Source organism: Colobus angolensis, unplaced genomic scaffold (assembly GCF_000951035.1).
Source record: "Colobus angolensis palliatus isolate OR3802 unplaced genomic scaffold, Cang.pa_1.0 Scaffold74, whole genome shotgun sequence".
Classification (NCBI taxonomy): domain Eukaryota; kingdom Metazoa; phylum Chordata; class Mammalia; order Primates; family Cercopithecidae; genus Colobus; species Colobus angolensis.
The window spans coordinates 2,686,741-2,708,628 of record NW_012121154.1 but is presented as its reverse complement, the minus strand read 5'-3'; the positions used below and the strand labels follow the sequence as shown (position 1 = coordinate 2,708,628).

The 21,888-nt window shown below is 34.1% G+C and overlaps 1 protein-coding gene across 1 annotated transcript in view; it reads right to left on the bottom strand.

Annotated features, from left to right (window-relative positions):
- SEMA3A (sema domain, immunoglobulin domain (Ig), short basic domain, secreted, (semaphorin) 3A) overlaps positions 1-21,888 on the bottom strand; it is a 521,740-nt gene that overhangs the window by 390,806 nt on the left and 109,046 nt on the right. Inside the window, exon 3 of the mRNA XM_011927683.1 lies at positions 11,019-11,095. The gene's annotated coding sequence lies outside the window, so the exon portion shown is untranslated. The remainder of the gene's footprint in view (positions 1-11,018; positions 11,096-21,888) is intronic.

Here is a 21,888-nt window from a genome sequence, read left to right as displayed (position 1 = left end):
GACTTGGCTCTAGGCTCTCTCTTATTCGATTCCTATGGTAGTTTTATGAATTCTTGAAAACAGATTATAGCTTTCAGTTGTTTTTCTTTGGTTTTAAAAATTACTCTAAGTATAGATATTAATGTTGTGCATATAGTTTTGTATGGTATATTTAGTGGTTAAGAAACAGAGGTCTGAAGACAATCCCTCTAAGATAAGGAGTCTTCCTTCATGACTAAATAATTGGATGACCTTGGCCAGTGTGGTGGCTCACAACTGCTGTAAACTTGAGAACAGGAGTTTGAGACCAATCTGGGCAATGTACTGAGACCCCCATGCTAAATACATAAATAAATAAATAAATAAATAAATAGACTTGAATAAATTCTTAATGTCTCCCAGATTCAGTTACCATATTTAAAAAGTAGCAAAAATAACAGTACCAACATCACAGTGGTGTTGAGATAACTAAAGGTAATAACTCTCAATTTCAACCATACAATAAATGTTCAATGATTGTTAATTTGATTATCATTATTCAGGGTTTTTATAGTTTCATCGCTAATATTGTAAGACATTTTTGAAAACTTGTTCTAAAAACATCAGAGAGATTCAGCACACTATTTGCTAGAGTTAAATAATGATGAATGATGGTGAACAAGGGTAAATATGTCACTGTGAAATAATTATTGTACTTTGTAATCTTATCCTTCAATTATGGCTTCTTGTAAAACTTTACACTTTTAAGTTTAATATGGTCCAGAACATATGAAATCCCTTTCTATAGTTATAATAGAATAATTATTCAGTTAACTATTCATGTTTATGTAATTACATGGAACTCTAGTATTTTTACTGATACTTTTATGTTAACATCCATTTTCTAATGTTAAGGACGTACGTAAGAGTATGAGAAGGCAGAATAAAGATAAAAATGTAATACAAATAGTAAACATAAAGTAATTTTCTACTGACATCTGCTGAAATTCTCTTTCAGCAAAATCGCATCATCTGACAAATTCCTGACACACCTTATTGAAAATTCCATCCATCAAAGATAAAGGAAATGAATTATTTGGGGAACAGCTACTCTGGACCTAATTCTAAACCAACAAAGAACTGATTCATTAAGTGAGAGAAATAGAAATCCTGAGAGAAAAGTTTCATGTGATCTAAAGTTTCATGACAGTTCAGGAGACAGATACTAGATTCTCACTGCTTTTTCACTCTCGGACGTTTGAAAATACATACCCACATGCCTTTGCCTTAAAGGCAAGTGCTGATTTTTTTTGGTGCATGTTCTTTCAATTTTTCACCCCAGTTCTTCAAAAACAAAAGTTGTAACAGCTTTCTTTAGATCTATATCTGTCTATAAAATATCTATACACATTTAATTGACCTAAACCTTTTAATTTTATAGTTTTTACATTTAATTTTATAACACAAACATGTATCCACTTAATTACATGGAACTGGCCTATTGTGAATAGTTCAGTACAATAAACTTTATGGTTTAGACAAATTGTGATGTAACTTTCACAGCTATTCTGTTCCTCTTTACTTCTATAGCAGCTGTGCTGCTTGCTGTTTTGGAGATATTGTTATTAATTCCAGCTCCCTGTATAGTCCTGATTGGTCTAGGCCAATCTTTCTCATAGTGTGATCCAGGGAACTCTAGGCTTTCTTAAGAACTTTTCAGGGGCTCTGCAAGGTCAACATTACTTTTAAAATAATATTAGGATATACGCTGTTTCTTCCCCTCTCATTCTCTGGCAAGTGTACAGTGCAGTTTTCCAGAGGCTGCAGATGAGTGCCATCCCCACAGATTGAAAGCAGATGCAGGTATGAGAACCCATCTATTAAACCAGATGTCATGGAGATGTTCAAAAATAATGAAACAATGGTACTTGCTCATTAATTCATTGTGTTTTGAAAATATATCTTCTTTAAAATATGTATTGGTTAACACATGATTTATTTATTACAGTTGTTAAATGACATAATAAATATATATTATAAAATATCTATTTTAATTTCCAGTACGGTAAATACTGATAAACATAAACAAAACCTTTTAGGGTCCTCAGTGATTTTTTAAGAATGTAACTAGATTCTGAAACCAAAAAGTTTTATATATTGACATAATCCTTTGTCTTATTCCCTTAAAACATTCCTTGAAAACACCTTGTACACTGGCCTTAGTTAAAGAAAGAAAATACAGAGACACTAATATATAAAATGATTTTTTTCAAATAAAACTTTTAATACTGTGTTATTAAGTATTTACTTCTTAATTCCATTTCACAATTCAAACCTGGAACTCCATCACCCTTTTGGATTATAGCTGTATTTATTATTTTTTTAGAATTTGAAAAGATCATTTGAATTTTGACATGTAATTATTTCAGCCACAAAAAGTATATTGTTACATGGCACAATAAATGTTTATTACCCAAAATGTATTTTGTTATGTGACATGGAAACCTAAGCATTTATTGTGCTTGCAAACAGCAAAAAAACAATTTTCTATTTGTATTACTATGCTGTCACTTTATTTCAGTTAATTATAGATTAGAGGCAAAATTTACTTTATAAGAAAAGGGGAAAAATAACCAAAAGTAACTTTTGGAACTAAAATAAGTTAGTAAATTCAGAAAAACCTGTGCAGGTCAGGCAAGCCCTGAGGCCATAGAGAGACTGAGGAGTGAGAGAAAAAAGAACAAGAGAAAAAAAAAAAAAAAGAGGTGGAACTGTAGAATTGTTTGCATTCTTGTAACCACAAGAATGAGGGCAGTTAAAAACACAGAATGCATCTGACCAAATAAAGCTACAATTCTTGATCAAAGCTGCATGGTGCATTAACTCTATTCCCAGCTGCCCAGCAATAGGACCCTGCGTTACCATTACCTTGTGGTTATGGCACTACAAAGGGAATAAAAAACATAAGACAATTAAACAACAATCATTAGAAATATTGATATAGGAGATAGAGTCAATTCAATCCTGTAGGGAGAATTGAGGGGTGTTTGGGTGGGGTTTATGCTACAGGAAAATAAATGATGTTGTGACCAGGAGAAATAGTTTCAAAAGCCTACATGCCGGAGAGCACATTATCTTACCGTTTACTCAAGTACTCATGTTTGGAAAGAAATACCATATATATTTAAAGTTTGGAACCAATAAAAGATGTTCTTTTGGTGCCTTTATGGTTCAGAATAGTCTAGGTATAAGTGTTTGGTTTGAGCTCTCTCCCTCTGCATTTATTTTATAATGCCCACTCTATACTTGAAATATAGGCTGAAAGTGTATTACTTGTTCAGTGTCGCAGAGTTCATAGGTATTGAACGCAGGATTCAAATCCTCATCTCTCTTTGTCTCCAAAATCAATTCCCTAAATGAGTTCTTCACTTTTGCAAAGACTTCTTTCTCAAAGTAAATATGACTGTATCTCACACTGTATTATTATTGTTTTTTCCACTGATCTGCTTGTTTAAATTGGTAACCACATTTTTAATATGCTGACTTCTAGTTATTTATTATTCATCATATTAACACTTTTATATTCTTACTTTTTTTGCTGCAACAACTTCAAAATCACTCTGATGTTAGTCTTAAGTGAATTTATATGTTTAACATATTTCTATTTACAACCAAATCTAGACACAATCTGATTTTGAGAACTGTATGAACATCACAAGATAATTATTCTAAGAGATTGTGAATAGATAATACATCTGTAAGTAACATGAATTTAACTAATATTTAAATATCTTATCTTGAGCAAGTTAAATTATAACATTTAAATTATATCATAATTTACATTTGAGTAATTATAACATGGTTATGAAAACATAAACTAAAAAATGTGGAGACATTACTCTTTGACTGAATGATTTAAATATCACATTTGCCAATAAGGAAAAACAAAGGCGTTTCTACTACCTTTGAAAAGCTTGCATTGAACCTGTCACAGACAGATACATTACTATTTTTAAAAAAGACTCTTGACCTGTCTATATGTCATAGACCTCCTTCTCCATTAATTTTTTACTTCACTTTATCCCCTCTGATTTAATTTTATGTTAGCCAACATAGTACACTTGTTTCAGAAATGAAAATTTACCTCATCATATATTTCCTGTGAACCTAGTAGTAGGTTCCACAGACCTGAAGTAGGCCCACTAAATACATTTTCAACTAAAGCAGAAATATATTATCCCATTATAAAGATGACAGTGTAGGGGAGAAACTTAAGCATTAAACAAATAAATACGATTGTAATAAGCGGTACAATAAAATATTAAAATGGTAAACTATGATGACGTGATCAGTATTCATTTACCGAAACAGTAAATTACTCCTTTTTATCAATCTGCTATAATCAAGTTTCTAAGCAAACCACTGTAGTGGAAAATGGATCCTTGCTATCTAATTCTCACTTCATCCTCTGTAACTCCGTGCTACACTCAAGCATACTACAACCATGCTTTACGCTCAATCAAGCAAGAACGTGGAACACGGACTCTTTCTGCCTTCATAGACAAGCACTCCAAGGCAGAATTACTTAAGTCTCCCCAAGAGATTCACTTGGTTCATCCATAAACAAAAACTGAGAAAAGGCCTTTCTGTGCAATAAAATTCCACATGTCATTTTCTGAGGTATTTTAAAGTGATAAGCATACTAGAGGTAAATTGCTATTCCAACACTAACCATATAAAAAAGATAATTCAGATCTAGCTACTAGGTTATGTAGGATTATTTTTCTTGTGCTCTCACTTGATTCTATAGGCAGAAACCTGACAGTTGCAGCAATTCAATGTTCTAAACAATTTACATACACTAAAAACAGCAACAACAACAACAAAAACTTAGTTTTTGAATAAATTGAGGTACAGAGAATTTAAGCAACTTGTTCAGGGGCTTGACCATTTATATATGACATATGTCTATGAATCTGATTCATAGACAGTTCAATTAATGTCCTCAAGTAAGGGTCAGCAAGGCCCCTCTAAGAATTGTGGCTAGAGTCGAGGTAAGAAAGATATTTTCTACTAAAAAATAAATGTATAGGTAAGATGTGGAATTACCAATTATGAATATATGTCCACAATGTAGTTTAATTACTTAATCTTTCATCTTGTAGAAAGAGGCAAAAAAATGCTACTTGATTTAATTCAGGTTATATGACATTGCCTTTAAAGGAAGTATTATTAAAGTAGGCCAGTGAATCCTCAAAAATAATCTACATAATTTGTTTATGTCTTTAAGAATCCTAAATATATTTAAAAAGCTAATGTATGTGCATAATTAAAATGCTCCTTCTTAAGAAAATAATCGCCAAACAATAGTTTTGCCAAATATTTCTCTTGCTATTCAAAGGACAGATTTGCTACAGATGATCAGAAAAGATGGTGATCTAGTATAACTCCACACAGCTCTTCCAGTTACTTCAGAGCAAGAAGACTGGATGTGAGTTGAGGCTTAACAAGAGCCTAAGATTTTGATCGGATTTGCAGATGGAAAACATTTCAGACAGGAAGAATGGAATGAAAAAGGCAGATAGGTGACTTGCATTTGGAATAATGAGTAGATCTATGTATCTTTAGATAGAGGCTGATCCAGTTGAAAATGAAGATGGAAATCAAACTATGAAAAAATCTCAAAAAGTAAGCTAAAGAAACTGCACCAAATTCTTTGGAGTGTCATAAAATTTCCCTTAGTCAAATCTACAATTTTGTTTAAAAGAATCTTGAAGAAATCTTAAGTTTATAAAATATTGGACTTTCTGATTAACACATCAATAAATACATAATAATTTTATAAATATTCTATGCTAATTACTAAAAATGGAAACATTACAAAGGTAGAAGTAATGCTTTCAAGGATGTTGTGATTTGAGTACATAAGTGAGCACAATGTAATGTTATATGTGCTACATAAATTAAATTTATAACATAAAATATTTAAACCTACTTATAGCTAATAACCCATGGTATTTCTAAAAATAGGTTATAAGCTTCAAAAATTATATTTTCCTAGCCGGGCACGGTGGCTCACGCCTGTAATCCCAGCACTTTGGGAGGCTGAGGCGGGGCGGATCACAAGGTCAGATCAAGACCATCCTGGCTAACACGGTGAAACCCCTCTCTACTAAAAAATACAAAAAATTAGCCAGGCCTGGGGGTAGGTGCCTGTAATCCCAGCTACTAGGGAGGCTGAGGCAGGAGAATGGTGTAAACCCAGAGGGCAGAGCGTGCAGTGAGCCAAGACTAAACCACTGCACTCGAGCCTGGGTGACAGAGCCAGACTCTATCTCAAAAAAAAAAAATTGTATTTTCCTTTACAACTTTAAAAATAGTCTGCAGATTCTTTCACCACAATGTTAGTAAATCCTGCTTAATAAAACAGTGAGATTCTGAAAAGAACACAGTATTTTTTAATGAAATTTAATCCTTTATTTTGTATGCAATCCAATAGAAAGTGACTCGCATGTCACAACCACTTATGGATAGAAATCATTGTCATCTTCAGATGAGTTGTAATTAAAAGCATGTTATTTATCTTTGTAATGAGGATTACAAGGATAAAGATCATTTTAAAAGCAAGGTAGTTATTTTATGCATCACTTAAAAATTACATCAGTAGGTCAGAATTTTGGTTTGGCTTTATAGTTTTATGTTATTGTTTTAATGTATTGTATAATGTATTTATACAGTATAAATGTAGTATATACATATAAACATACAGGCCATATAATGACCAAAGTAAGATAAATTTAAAGCAAAAGATGAACAAAAATAAGCATCTTACCTAAATGACTAACAGCTTCTAACAATTATTATTATAGTTAACATATAAAATGCATGTTAATTCTATATAAGTAATATATACAATTTATCTCACCTTGGTTATTATATAGCAAGTGTGTGTGTATACAGATATACATACACACACATATCCAATATATAGACTTACATATTCACTGTATATATCTAGCATAAATATATATGTGCAAACACATATATAGGCTATATAATAACAAAAGTAAGACAAAGTTATATATAACTTGTATACATTTATATATACACAAGTTACTGGATTTTATATCAATCATGAATCTTCAGTACAGATTTTCCATCAAATATATATCCAGCTCTGAAACTGCAGATATCACTAGAGTACAATGTTAATTCATCTCACTGGGAATTAGTATATTGATGTTTTCACTGGAAACAATAAATTCATGTTGACAAAGCTGAATCGCAATGGAAATCAAAAATATAGAGATGGACAGATAAAACACACAAATCTATATTTGGAGTCCAGGCAAAACATCAAACCAACTTAGAACCAGACATTTTACGAATTTGGGATGTCTGGAAGCTTTCTTAAAAATATGTATTTTAATATCCTGTGTGCTGTGCGGACTTATCCCTAATACACCAAATGTGCATTATTATCTTTCTTTGAAACCAAGCAGAAGAATCATTTTTAGTCATTCCAAAATTAATAATGTGCTGTTGAAAGTGATTGGAATTCAACATACTTTTTTTCCATCAGTTTTGTAACTTTAAGCAACAAAAACAAAGGTGATAATATTTATCATTATTTCATAAATAGAAACTGAAATGTAGCTTGTTTATGAGAGTTGACATAAAATGACAGACTTGGTACAAAAGAAGAATCTAGTCTTCAGATGTTTATATTGAACAGTCCTTTCAAGAAATATATTTAACACCCAAATTCTGCAGACTAAAAAAGACAACACATTCCTAATCTAGTTATTTGTAAATGCTAATTTATTTATTTAAGATGGATTAGTTGAACATCTAATATATTTCAGGTGATAATCTAGGTACTGTGGATAAAATGGTGAACAAAACAAAGACTCACAGACATGTCATTTTAAAAAGAGGTGACAGATATTAAACAAATGACCAACTAAGTAGAACATATAATATTAAGTAGTAATAAGCATCATGATGACAAATAAAGCAGAGTGAATGGATATTGAATAGGAGGATCTATTTACTTTAGGCTGGTCAGGGAAGGTTGCTTAGGGAAAAAATGTAATGTTGTGTGCTGAGAGGTGAAGCATGAGCAAAGCTGAAATCTCCAAATAGTCCTTGTCATGTTCAAGGAGCAGCAAGGAGGTGGGCGTCTTTCAGGTGAAGTGAACCGTGGGAGGTACTTAGTAGTAATCTAGATGGAAACATTGAGATTACAGGAAGGAGTTGGGATTTTATCTTAAACTGTGAAAGGGTGCCATTGAAGTGTCTGGACAAGAGAATTATCTTATTGACATTTTAAAATGATCATTCTGGCTGCTGTAAGAAGATTGAAGTGTAGAGGTAAAGATGAAAGTAGATAGTCAATTCCAGATAAGAGATTATGACTGCTTAACAGAAGAATAAGAAGCAGAAATACTGAAAAATGGTACTTTAGATTTGTGTAGAAAAACTATACAGTTACATGCAACAACCGTTAGTATTTCAAAAGCAAAAAGCTTTTTCTTGGGTTCCTACTATTTAAAGAGTATATGTAATGTGGCACCTGTGGTTAGATGAAATTATAATATCTCCTTCTCTCAAGTAATAATATAGTTCTTTACTAGTTTTTACATTGTTTTTATTATCATAAGTTGGAGATATAAATATATATATTCTGGATAAAGAATCACACTATAAGGTAACTCATAATACTTTATAGCAATCTGCAATTTACTAAAATAACATCAAATTTTATTAGAATTAGCAAATTAATATTTTTCTATGAATGAAAATTAGTAATATAAATATTACTAATTATTTTCAGATAATGGTGAGATAATTATCAACTAAGATGATCCAGAGATACAGTTAGGTATTTAAAGGACGTATAAGCTTTTGTCAAGATGGAAAGTTATACAAAATAGGAAAGAAAGCTGCAAAAACAAAGTTAAGGATGTAGACTTCTTTTGAAATTGTAGATTGAATGAATAGGTTAGTCTAATCGAAACACAAAATTTTAATGGGCATAAGTAGAAAAAAACCTTAAAGAGGTAGAATGGGACCAGATTCTTGAGAACTTGGAATAGCAATCTTAGGAACTAGGAACTTATTCTGCAGGCGAAGGAAGCAACTGCTGGTTTTGAGTATATGCATAAACTGACAAAAGAAGTTGTGTTTAAGAATTTATAGGGATTTAGTGTGATAATATATGTGAGTCACAATCCATAAACTTTGTTTCCACACTGCACCATGCATGTTTCATAGCTCCAGAGCCTCATTAGAGAATGAGCAATGTGTCTACACATAGGCCAATACCTTATATTTTAGCATAAGTTTCCTTCCAGATTTATATAGCTTAGCAGATACCTCTTAAGATAAAATATAAAATATCTATGGAAATCATGAATAATTTATAATTTTGTGTAAAAGATTTGATAGACTTCAAATGCAATTAAAAATAAAAAGTCAGAAACATCTTGGTTGCTCTGTTAAATTCCCACTTTTACCATGTGCCAATTCTAGTTTTTCTTATTGTCTCAAAGCCATGCCAATTTATAATTATTTACCTTTGTAATTTATATTTTTATTCTCTTTTTTTTTTTTTTTTTTTTTTTTTTTTTTTTTTTTGAGACGGAGTCTGGCTCTGTCACTCAGGCTGAAGTGCAGTGGCGCGATCTCGGCTCACTGCAAGCTTCGCCTCCCGGGTTCACACCGTTCTCCTGCCTCAGCCTCCCGAGTAGCTGGGACTACAGGCACCCGCCACTGCGCCCGGCTAGTTTTTTGTATTTTTTTTTTTTTAGTAGAGACGGGGTTTCACCGTGTTAGCCAGGATGGTCTCGATCTCCTGACCTCGTGATCCGCCCATCTCGGCCTCCCAAAGTGCTGAGATTACAGGCTTGAGCCACCGCGCCCAGCCTTATTCTCATTTTACAGGGAAGGAAATAAATTCATAGGGATGAAGTTGTAATATATAAAGTTTATTTAGGGACAAAAATAACGAGACATACAAGGGTAATTATATAAACCGTAAGTTAATATAGCGTGTTCTAAGGCAGAAGAAAAGATTCTCAGTTTCCCCCAAGTTTTTCCATGCTAGCAACAGCTATGGATGAAACTACTAATTCATTTATTTGAAATGGATTAGTCGAGCATCTAGTATCTAGCAAAAGATAAATATAGAACGTATAACCATATAGAACATGAGAATAGATGATAGAAGGAGGGAGAGGAAGGAGAGAGATAGGTAGGTATATAGATAGATAATATGTATATCTACCCTATCTAACATATATACACAGAGGTACATACATATAGGTTATGAAGCACTGGGTCACATCAGTAGTTACCGGCAGAAACTCCTTCCAGTGAGATTAGGTTGGTGCAAAGTAATTGTGGTTTACATTGTTTCTTTATTAACTTGTTCCTTCAGAAACTTGATACAGAATCAGATATGCATTTCTGTACCAGCATGTTGATGTTTACTAGTAAGCAACATGTAACATGGCTCAAAGACTTTAATCTATGCCACATAGTATGGGGGAAGTAGACAGTTGAGGCATTTAAAACAATAAAATGGGAACAGTAATCGTAACATCTAGAATTGGCAATTATATTTAGTTTCTACCCAGATGCAGAATATCTGAGTTTTTTAAAAGTAATTTTCTAACACAAAATTTTGAGTTTTTGTAAATTTGGAAGAGCATTTAGGTCTTAATTGTTCAGACTATAGCAGCAACTCATAATTAAGATATAAGAAAATAAAATATTAAATCATGGAACGTAATTATAGACATCTCATTACTTCTATCAAGACAAGCTCTATATCTCGTAGAAGTTGAGAAACAATATGTATGTATGTTTGAATTTGAAAAAATCAATAAACACTTGATTAGATTTTTCACTTTGCATTGAGGTTGTTATTTTGAAGATGTTGGCTTTAAGAATATAAAGATGTTAATCTCCTTGAAACTTTTTCGTTTCCACTGAAAGTCAAACACCAAGCACAGAGTCATGCGCCTTTTAAAGATGAAGGGTTTCCTCACACTTACTTGCTAAAGGGCCTCTTCTTGATGAATAATTCCCTTTGTTATGTTAGACTGTCCCATGGATGGTTTATTTAAATATTCTGGAAAGTAAAGCAAACAAATAATTTATAAAGTTTGAAATTTGACGCAAATTTGAACCTTCTTCGTAAACTGGTTTAAAAATCAAAAAAGTACACTTCTGTCCTACTGCCAGCAGACTCTTCCATGACACCTTGGAAACATTGCTGATCCCGTCTCTCAGGCATCGTTACCCTCTTTGTTCTCTCATCACTAGGCACTCAGAGCACTATTATCTCCCTCACTTCTTCCCAAATTGGATTCTCAGAGATTATTGCCACTATTTGTGTGTGTAAATTTGGCTCATGTCTTCTCACCCTCTGTTTAGCTGCCTTATCTTTTTAGACAAAATCTGTTCACCCTCTTAACTGCTTTGGACATTTCCGGCTATCTTCTTTCACACTCCGGGGCTGTGACTTCCTCCTTTAAGTTCGGGTTAACTCACAGTGAGTGAGTAATAGTCAGCTTAGAATCTGGTTACAGAACAACCAAGCTATTTATCTTACAATTATTCTCAAATGCTCTGAAACTTAAAGGTTTAGTGTTTTGGCACAAGTTGAATAGGAATTCTGGATTCTACAGTTTTCATGCTTATGTGACACAGCAGCCACAGATTCGGAGGCTGTGGCAAGAGGTTGAGTGGGTGGATACAATGGTGACAAGTTTAATGAGTCACTCATTGAGAATTTTAGTGCTGAAAACTGCATTCAGAGAAACACACAAGTGGTTCTTAAAGGACATAGGCAAAATCATTTCATAGGTAGAAATCACCTGACCAGAAATTAAAACATCTGCAGCATACCCTCTCTCTCAGGAAACAAAAAAACTTCATAGTGTCCCATGACCAAATAAATAAAAATATAAGTTAGTTGTTAAGTTTAGAACCAGAATATCTTTTCAGGTAAAAACTCAGTTGCTTTGGTGCTAGGTTGCATTACTGGCACCACTTCTCCCTCCCGTCTTATCTCCATGCTTTTTGCCACATGAGTTTGCCATTCTTCCCTCAAAGGGGAACAGCTCATTTCCCCACTCTTTGGCTATGAGTTTCATCATGAGACGTGCTTTTGCAAATAGAATGATGTAAAAGTGACAACATGCCAGTTCCAAAAGCTGAGGCCTCAAGATATGTTGTATGTTTCCATTTGTTCTCTTGTCTTTTTGCCATCACCATAAAATATACATACCTGGGCTAACCCACTGGTTTCAGAATGATGAAAAACACATGGAATGGAGAAGCCCTTGCTAAATTGCCCCAGCCAAGCCCAGACTAAGTAAGTGTTCCCAGTCAACCTGTAGAAACTAAAGTAAGCTCACATCAGATAACTGCAGTGGACCAAGCTGATGGTTTCTTTAAGATCACCAAATTTCCTGTAGTTTGTTATTCCATAATAGCTCTTCAATACACGTTGAATAGAATCATTTTTGAAATAAGCACAGAAATCAGTTACCTACAAGCTTGCCCAGATTGTTACTCCATTAGAGTTACATGGACATATTTTCAACTAGGCACCTCTTAGAAATTGTCTGCAATCATTATTAACAAAAAGCAAATAGGGTCAGTAACTTTTTATTATGGACTAAAATAACACATATTTTCTGAAATAATATGAGATCAGCCTGACTTATCCCAAAGTAAATTTATATTTTTTATCACACACTAATTTATCAATAAAATTAATTTACAAAATCATGCCTTTGAAATGTTGGCAAAGCTCTAAATTTGTTCCTGAACTTCCAAATGCAGACAGTACATCATGGTGGTTAAGAACAGAATTGCAATAATACAACCAAGGATATAAGCCCAAATGTGCTATTTATATTTGTCCTTGAAAAATGCCTAAGATTTTTCTGAGCTTCAGATTTTTATTGCAGAAGAAGTTAATAATAATAATATTCAATTTTCATATAATGCATACATATACTTTGTCTAGTATCTGGAAAATAAAAGTGAGTATTAATATTTTCCAAGAAAGTTTAAGTCACATTCATTAACATTAGTATTTATTATTTTGTCTTATATCTTTTAACAAGTAGTTGTTGAAAATATGGCATGAGATGAGTTTGGCTTTAGGTGACAAGAAGATTAGCAAGGAAGTCCTCAAGTTTGAAGAAAGGGCCAAGTTAAAAGAGTCATTGAAAAAGAGTCAAGTTAAAAGAGTCATTGAAAAAGCATGGTCAAGAAGGCCTGGTCATGACATCATGGATCTCAGGCAGCATCTCATGGGCAGGAGCCCAGAGGAGAAAACAATGTAAATAGAGAATGAAATTCATGCAAACTTTAAGACACTCCATGTCAGTGAGAACAAAAGTTGGTAATTGATTTGTGAAAGCCAGTATGTATCAAAAATATGAATGTGTGTATCTTTTACCCAACAATTCCATTAAAATAATTCATTAAAATAACAGCAATAAATATGTGTGCAAAGATATTTATACCCAAAGAAGTGCACTGATGCACTGCTAATAATAGTAGAGGTAGAAAACTTGCACGTTCATCGAAAAACATATTTAATTAAATTATAGAATATGAACACTGTATCCATTAAGATACATATATTAAACACATATATTTCATACACTTACATTTTATGAATTGTGTGTGTGTGTGTGTGTGTGTATGTGCATATGCAAGTATAATGAAATGTTTAAAAGGACGATGACCATCTAGTTTAAAACTGTCTGGTTTATAGGTGTTGTGCTTATATTATCATCTTTATAGTTATCTGCATTTACAGTTAAGCTAAAATAATAATCTAAAATTGTTCTGATCACAAAAATATAACAATAAACCATTTAAGGTGTTTCTAAAAATATTCTTTTAAGAGAGAAGCGTTAGACTTAGATGTAAAAATGGAAAAACAAGCTTCTAATAATATAATTGGCCTAGTGGATTGGTAACTTTGTATGGTTGATGCTAGGTATATTTGGTGGAAGTAATTGTTTTTGAAGTATATGATTGCCAGTATATAGGGAATCAGAGGCTTAACTGTGCTTGTGAGATATATGGAACTGGATCAGCCACTCTGTCAGAACCGCTTCCTGTGTTAGAACCATGTGCACTATGACTCATCGTCTGCAATCCTAGGTAGGAGTTGTGTATGTTTGAAGCATAAATTGGTAATTTAAAGACACTGTTTCAGGGAATAAGTAATATTTTATTTTATTTTTTATTTTTTTGAGGTGGAATCTCGCTCTGTCACCCAGGCTAAAGTACAGTGGCGCCATCTCGGCTCATTGCAACGTCCGTTTCCTGGGTTCAAGCTATTCTCCTGCCTCAGCCTCCCAAGTAGCTGGGATTACAGGTACCTGTCCCCATGCCCAGCTGATTTTTGTATTTTTAATAGAGATGAGGTTTCACCATGTTGGCCAGGCTGATCTCAAACTCCTGACCTCAGGTGATTCACTCACCTCAGCCTCCCAAAGTGCTGGGATTACAGGTATGAAACATCGCACCTGGCTGGAAAAAGTAGTATTATTGAGGGCATTGAGTGCACCAAGTACCAAACTCCATTCATTGTTTATGTATGCCACCTTATTTGTCTCTCTAATAACCCTATGTGATGACCGCTGCCATTCATTAAAATCTTTTTCAGTACCAGAGTTGAACAGAGTGCTTTGGGGAATTATTTCATTTAATCCGTACCCCAATCCAATATGGTAGTTGTTCTTTCTTTTATTAAAATTTATTCTTATTTTTAAGTGACACATAATAATTGTACTTATTTATGGGGTACTGTATGATATTTTAATGCAAGGATACCATGTGTAATAATCAAATCAGGTTAATTAGTATATTCATCACCTCAAACATTTATCATTTCTTAGTGTTGAGAATATTCAAAATTCTATCTTCTAGCTATTTGAAAATATACAAAAAATTGTTAACTGTAGTCACTATAGTGTTGTTAACTATTGAACACTAGAAATTATTTCTCACATGTAGTTCCAGTTTTGTACCTGTTAACCTGTCTCTTCCTATCCCCAATTTGCTCTACACTTCCCAGCCTCTAGGAACCACCGTTCTCCCCTCTGCTTTTATGAGATCAACTTTTTAGCTCCCACAGGTGAGATGAAACATGTAGTATTTACCTTTTTGTGCCTGACTTATTTCACTTAACATAATGACCTCCAGTTCCATCCATGTCCTTACTTGAATGATAGTATTTCATTCTTTTGACTGCTGAGTAATATTCCATTGGGTATATATTAATAGACCAGTTTTTATTCATTCATCCACTGATGGACACTTGGGCTGATTCCATATCTAGGCTATTGTGAATAGCGCAGTAACAAACAGGGATGCAGATATCTTTTTGACCTACTGATTTCCTTTGGATATGTACCTAGCAGTGGGATTGCTGGATCATAAGGTAATTCCATTTTTAGTTTTGTTGAGGAACTTCCACACTGTTTTTTATGGTTTTGCTAATTTACATTCCATCAACAGTGTATAAGAAGTGTCCACATCCTCACCAGCATTTGTTACTCTTTCTCTTTTTGATAATATACATTTTAACAGCTTTAAGATGACTTCTCATTCTGGTTTTGATTTTCATTTCCCTGATGATTACAATGTTGAGCATTTGTTCATATATTTGTATGATGTTTGTGTGTCTTCTTTTGAGAAATGTCAATTCAGATTATTTGCATATTTTAATCAGTTTTTTTATTTTGTTTTATTCATTTATTTATTTATTTATGTTGCTCTTGAGTTGTTTGAGTTTTTTTGTGTATTCTGGGTGATAATCCCTTATCAGATGAATAGCTTGGAAATACTTTCTTTTATTCTTTAGGTTGTTGCTTAACTTTATTATTTCCTTTGCTGTGCAGAAGCTTTTCAGTTTGATGTAATCTTATTTTTCTATTTCTGCTTTGGTTGCTTGTATTTTTAAGGTCCTCTCCATAAAATCTTGTTCAGATCAATATTCTGAAGCATTTCCCCTATATTTTCTTCTAATAGTTTCATAGTTTCAGATCTTATATTTAAGTCTTTAATTCATTTAAAGCTGATCTTGGCATATGGGCAGAGATAGGGGTCTAGTTTCATCTTTCTGCTTGTGGATATCTATTTTTCCTGGCATGACTTATTAAGGACACTGTCCTTTCCCCAATTAATGCTCTTAGTGCCTTTGTTGATAATAGTTCTTCAATACACATTGGATAGAATAATTTCCCAAATAAGGACAGAAATCAGTTACTTACAAGTTTGCTAATGTTGATAATCAGTTGACTGTAAATATATGGTTTTGTTTTTCTGGGTTCTCTATTCTGTTCCACTGGTCTGTGGATATAAGATCTGAAACTATGAAACTATTAGAAGAAAATATAGAGGAAATGTCTGTTTTTATGCCAGCACTATGTTGTTTTGGTTACTAAAGCTTGTAATAAATTTTGAAGTCAGGTAGTGTGATGCCTCCAGCTTTGTTCTTTTTGCTCAGAATTGCTTTGCTTATGTCAACGTCATTTGTGATATTCTTATTCTTAATTTGTAAATAAGGAATAAGGGACCCTGTTTGAAGCTAAGTAACTTGCCTGAGGATGTACAATATTAAGTGGCAGTGCTGGAATTTGAATCTTTACAGTTTGATAGATAATAAGCTTAGATTTTTATTCACTGATCCCTGCCATCCATCATCAGAGAAAGAGATTTTTATATGGCGGTGTCTCAGGAAGAGGTGTCCATCATTGCTTCAAAGTGGAAAACCAATTGAACTTCAGCTGTGACTCAACAGATGGTCTAATTTAGTCTGGAGGACCTTCATGTTATTAGTGGTGAATCATTCAGCTACCTCTGACCAAAAGCTATTTACCTGATTATAGCCGTGTCTCCAGTAATGCGTGGTGCTATCTTAAGGGATATAATTTATACTTGTCCCCTGGACTCATCTGATTGCCTATCCCAAAGCCCTTCCCAATTGGCCAGAAGAGAGTTCCTTTCTTTAAAAACTTTCCAGTGACGTTCATTTCAATTTCGCACAGTAGTGAGAGCAGATTATCTTAGGCAATAATGGATAAAATCTCATTTTCCAATATTTCTGGGTAAATGAAGTTATCTATATATCATTCTATGATCAATATGATTTTATTAATATTCAAAAGAAATCTAAAATTTCTTCAGTTTATAAATAAACTAAATTATATATATACATATATATATATATAGGCACTATTTACAATAGTAAAGACTTGGAACCAACCCAAATGCCCATCAATGATAAACTGGATAAAGAAAATGTGGCACATATGTACCATGGAATACTATGCAGCCATAAAAAAAGAACGAATTAATGTCCTTTGCAGGGACATGGGCAAAGCTTCAAACCATCATTCTATGCAAACTAACACAGGAACAGAAAACCAAATACCGCATTTCTCACTCATAAGTGGGAGTTGAACAAGGAGAACACATGGACACAGGGAGGGAACATCACACACTGGGACCTTTTGGGGTGTTGGGGACAAGGGGACAGATAGCATTAGGAGAAATACCTAATATAGATGATGGGCTTTTGGGTGCAGCAAACCACTATGGCACATGTATACCCATATAACAAACCTGCACATTCTGCACATGTATCCCAGAACTTAAAGTATAATTTTTAAAAAACAATATATCTATACAGTGAATTTAGACATGAGCATACTTTTTATATAACTTAGACTACACTCATTTTAAAAACTCAGAATGTAAATTGGAAGATTTTATGTGGATCTACATTTATTATTTGTTTTTTCTGATCAATAGGAAAATGAATGAATAAAAATGAATGAAAATAATGAATGAAATGAATGAAAATAATTTTTTTTTTTTTTTTGAGATGGAGTCTGCTCTGCGCCCAGGCTGGAGTACAGTGGTACCATCTTGGCCCACTCTAAGCTCCGCCTCCCAGGTTCAGGCCATTCTCCTGACTCAGTCTCCTGAGTAGTTGGGACTACAAGTGCCTGCCACTACGCCTGGCTAATTTTCTGTATTTTTAGTAGAGATGGGGTTTCACTATGTTAGCCAGGATAGTCTCGATCTCCTGACCTCACAGTCTGCTTGCCATGGCCTCCCAAAGTGCTGGGATTACAGGTGTGAGCCAACATGCCCGGCCATGACAATATTTTAAATTATTTATTCTAAGTTTTAATGAAATGGAGGAAGCCTTACGTTTTTTTACAACTTTATAAGTTAGTTTGTACTTCATGGAGTTAATTTATAGCCCTATGGTTAATATCTCCAAAGCTTATCTAACACAAGTGAGCACATATATACAAGATGAAGTATATGTTTATGAGGAAGAAGTATTGACATCAAGGATAAACATTCCTCAGACTGAATTGTCTCCATTGACCAAATTCAAGAGTAAAATTCCACAGAGGAAACTACCCATGAGAGACTCAGGCACATTACTGAATTAGTCTACCAAACATATGAACATAATTGTATCTATTTATAAGAACAAAGCTTCTATTTGAGGAAGTGGTCAGGTTTTGAAAAATATCCCTAAATCACCCCCTTTTTCCATAACTAGAATGAAATGACAATCTCAAAGCTGGGAAACAACAACAACAACAAAACTAAATCTCTATGTTCATCAAAATTAATATGGAAACCCATGTCATTTTTGTAACCAATAAACTTCAAAGTATTGGTGGCTTTTCTTTCATGTGTTACTGCTTACAGTATTTTTTAATTAGGGACAATTTGTTACAAGCAAGGCAAAATCACTGGCAGTATGACTCACACACAATGGCTAAAAACATAATTAGATTTGTTTGGCATCTAATTTCGGGCTATTTTAATTCAAATATTAAAAACATAAATGAAAAATATGGTTTTGGAGTGAAATTGAGTTTAGTATATTGGACTTTGGAAATCTTATTTCTATGAACTACATGGCAATATGAGAAATTCCATGGCAGGTTTTGTGTGCATTCAAAGAGTTCAACATATATTCCCAAATAAATGAGACTTATTTTCTGCAATATATTTTAATTATTTACATCATAACAAAGTATCATAAAGATGGTCCAGTAAATGAAAATAAAGAGCTATTTTTCTGGTTTGAAGAAAAGAGATTTGAATGATTGATACTGTTGCTCTAAATGCTTTTAGATCAATAAAAATGCACATTGTCCCAGGTGTACTGGAAAACTCAAAAGAAAGATAAACATGAAGAATTCCTATGAAATGTTCACAATCTAGTTTGATAGCATAATCTGAATGAACAAAATCTTCATGCACAGCAATTCAGTAGAACTATCATACAAGTTCTCTTGTGTGACTTGGGTTACAGGAAAACTCTGAGTACTCTTCAGAGGAAGTGATGGTTTTCTCAAATGGAATTTACGAGCACATCTTGGGTAGGCAGTGGAAGGGTGAGGACACTTTGTTGGAAATCATGAATAAATTCAAGAAAACTGAGTGGATTTAGCATGAGTATTAGGTTTCTATCGATGTTATGAAAAATTAACAGAAAGTTAAAAAGTTAGTGGCTGAAAGCAACACCAATTTATTATATTACAGTTCTACAGGTCAGAAATCTGCAACTTTAAACTAAAATCAAGGAGCCAGCAGGGCTGAGTTCTTCACTGGAGACCCTAGAGGAGAACCCATTTCATTTCTATTTCTGATTTCCAAAGGCCTCTCTCTGGTCCTTGCACAAAAACCCTTAACGTTCAGAGCCAGCAACAGGGAGTTGAATCCTTCTCATGCAGTCACCTCCCTTTGACCACTGCTGGGAAACGTTCCCTGCTTTAAATAACTTGTGTGATTAGATAGGATTTACCTGGCTAATGCAGCATAATCTCTCCATCTCAAAGGACTTTACCTTAATCAAACTAGCAAACCCCCTTTTGCCACATAAGGCAACATATTTACAGCTTCTGAGATTAGAACATGGACATCTCTGGGAACCATTATTATTGCCTACCAGATCCTACATATGGGATGGAATAATTTTCCTCTCTTTCATTCTTAGAGTTTTCTACACTTTTACATCTTGTCCCTTACACTTTATATTAAGCTAAACTCTACCCAATAAAGAGAGTGTGATTCTAATTTGGGTGTGGAGATTGGAGCAATGATCATGGTTGGGAGAAAAATAAATGCCTTGCTTTTAATTGTTTTCTGATTTGTAGCAAGTCAGTCATGGTGTTAACCTAAAAAATTTAAGCCCATTTTCATAAGAATATTCTAGCTTGAAATCCCAACTTCATTCATACAATGATACACATAGATCTTATTGGTCATGGTTTACAGATAGGAAAACAGGTGGACTGCTCTTGTCTTGTCCCCAGTCATCCAAATTACTTCAAGAATGAAGACCAATATCTTCTGCAAAACAGTCTAACTCAGACTCTCTGGCCTTCAGACATCAAAACATACAGAAACCTAAACGTTTAACGAATTGCTAAAAGTACTCAATTTCTGCCCATCACCTTCTCTCCTATCCCTTTGGTCACACCTGCCACACAAAATTCCACTATTTAATATTCTATTTACTGTTCTACATTTGGGCTCATCCTTCTATGTGCTGTGGTATGTAAAGCCAACCCTGTCCAATATGGCCTACCCTTTTTTGTCCAAGCCCAAATCTTGATAGAAGAGACTAAGAACACATTCCTAACAAGCAATAGTTTTGTCTTGAACCTCAGTAGCAAATACAGTTTGTTGGATATTTTGAGGTCATTCTATGAAGAGTATTAAATTGGGGGCAGAGAATTTTTTCTTGATGAAGTAATTCATCAAGAATAAGAAAGTTTGAGGACTTAGTTGATATTTTTAAACACTTACTTAAGTATGCATGCTAAAAGAACAAGAATTGGGTAGTTGAGGATAAGAGCCCAGGTGTGAGGTTTGCATAGTAGTTGAGGCAATCAAGATTATGACAATTTGAAGAAGGACTGGCTTCATTCAGAAAGTTGTAAAAATTTTTAAAGTGGCACTTCTCCTTTCAAAAAACATATGCTATTTTTCTTTTCTTTTTGAGTTGGAGTCTTGCTCTGTCACCCAGGCTGGAGTGCATTGGCATGATCTCGGCTCACTGCAAACTCCACCTCCTGGGTTCAAGCAATTCTCCTGCCCCAGCCTCCCTAGTAGCTGGGATGACAGGTGCCTGTCACCACAGCCTGCTAATTTTTGTGTTTTAATAGAGATGAGGTTTCACCATGTTGGTCAAGCTGGTCTCAAACTCCTGACCTCAAGCAATCCACCTACTTCGGCCTCCCAAAGTGCTGAGGTTACAGGCATAAGCCACTGTGCCAGGCCTCATATGCTATTTTTGTGTAAATGATATATTTTAGATACTAGTTTTTCATGTATGTATCTGTGGGTGCCTACATGAAGAAAAAATCAGAGATCGAGTGAGTCATAATTTTGTCATTTTAGATTCTGTTTGAAATTAAAATCACCATCAGTTTTCAAAGGTGTATATGAATTGACTGGGCATGGTCGCTCACGCCTGTAATCCCAGCACTTTGAGAGGACTAGGTGTGCAGATCATGAGGTCAGGAGATGGAGACCCTCCTGGCTAACACGGTGAAACCCCGTCTCTAGTAAAAAATGCAAAAAAAAAAAAAAAAAAAAAAAAAAAAAAATTAGCCAGGCATGGTGGTGAGCGCCTGTAATCCCAGCACTTTGAGAGGACTAGGTGTGCAGATCATGAGGTCAGGAGATCGAGACCATCCTGGCTAACACGGTGAAACCCCGTCTCTAGTAAAAAATGCAAAAAAACTAGCCAGGCGAGGTGGTAGGCGCCTGTAGTCCCAGCTACTCGGGAGGCTGAGGCAGGAGAATGGCGTAAACCCGGGAGGCGGAGCTTGCAGTGAGCTA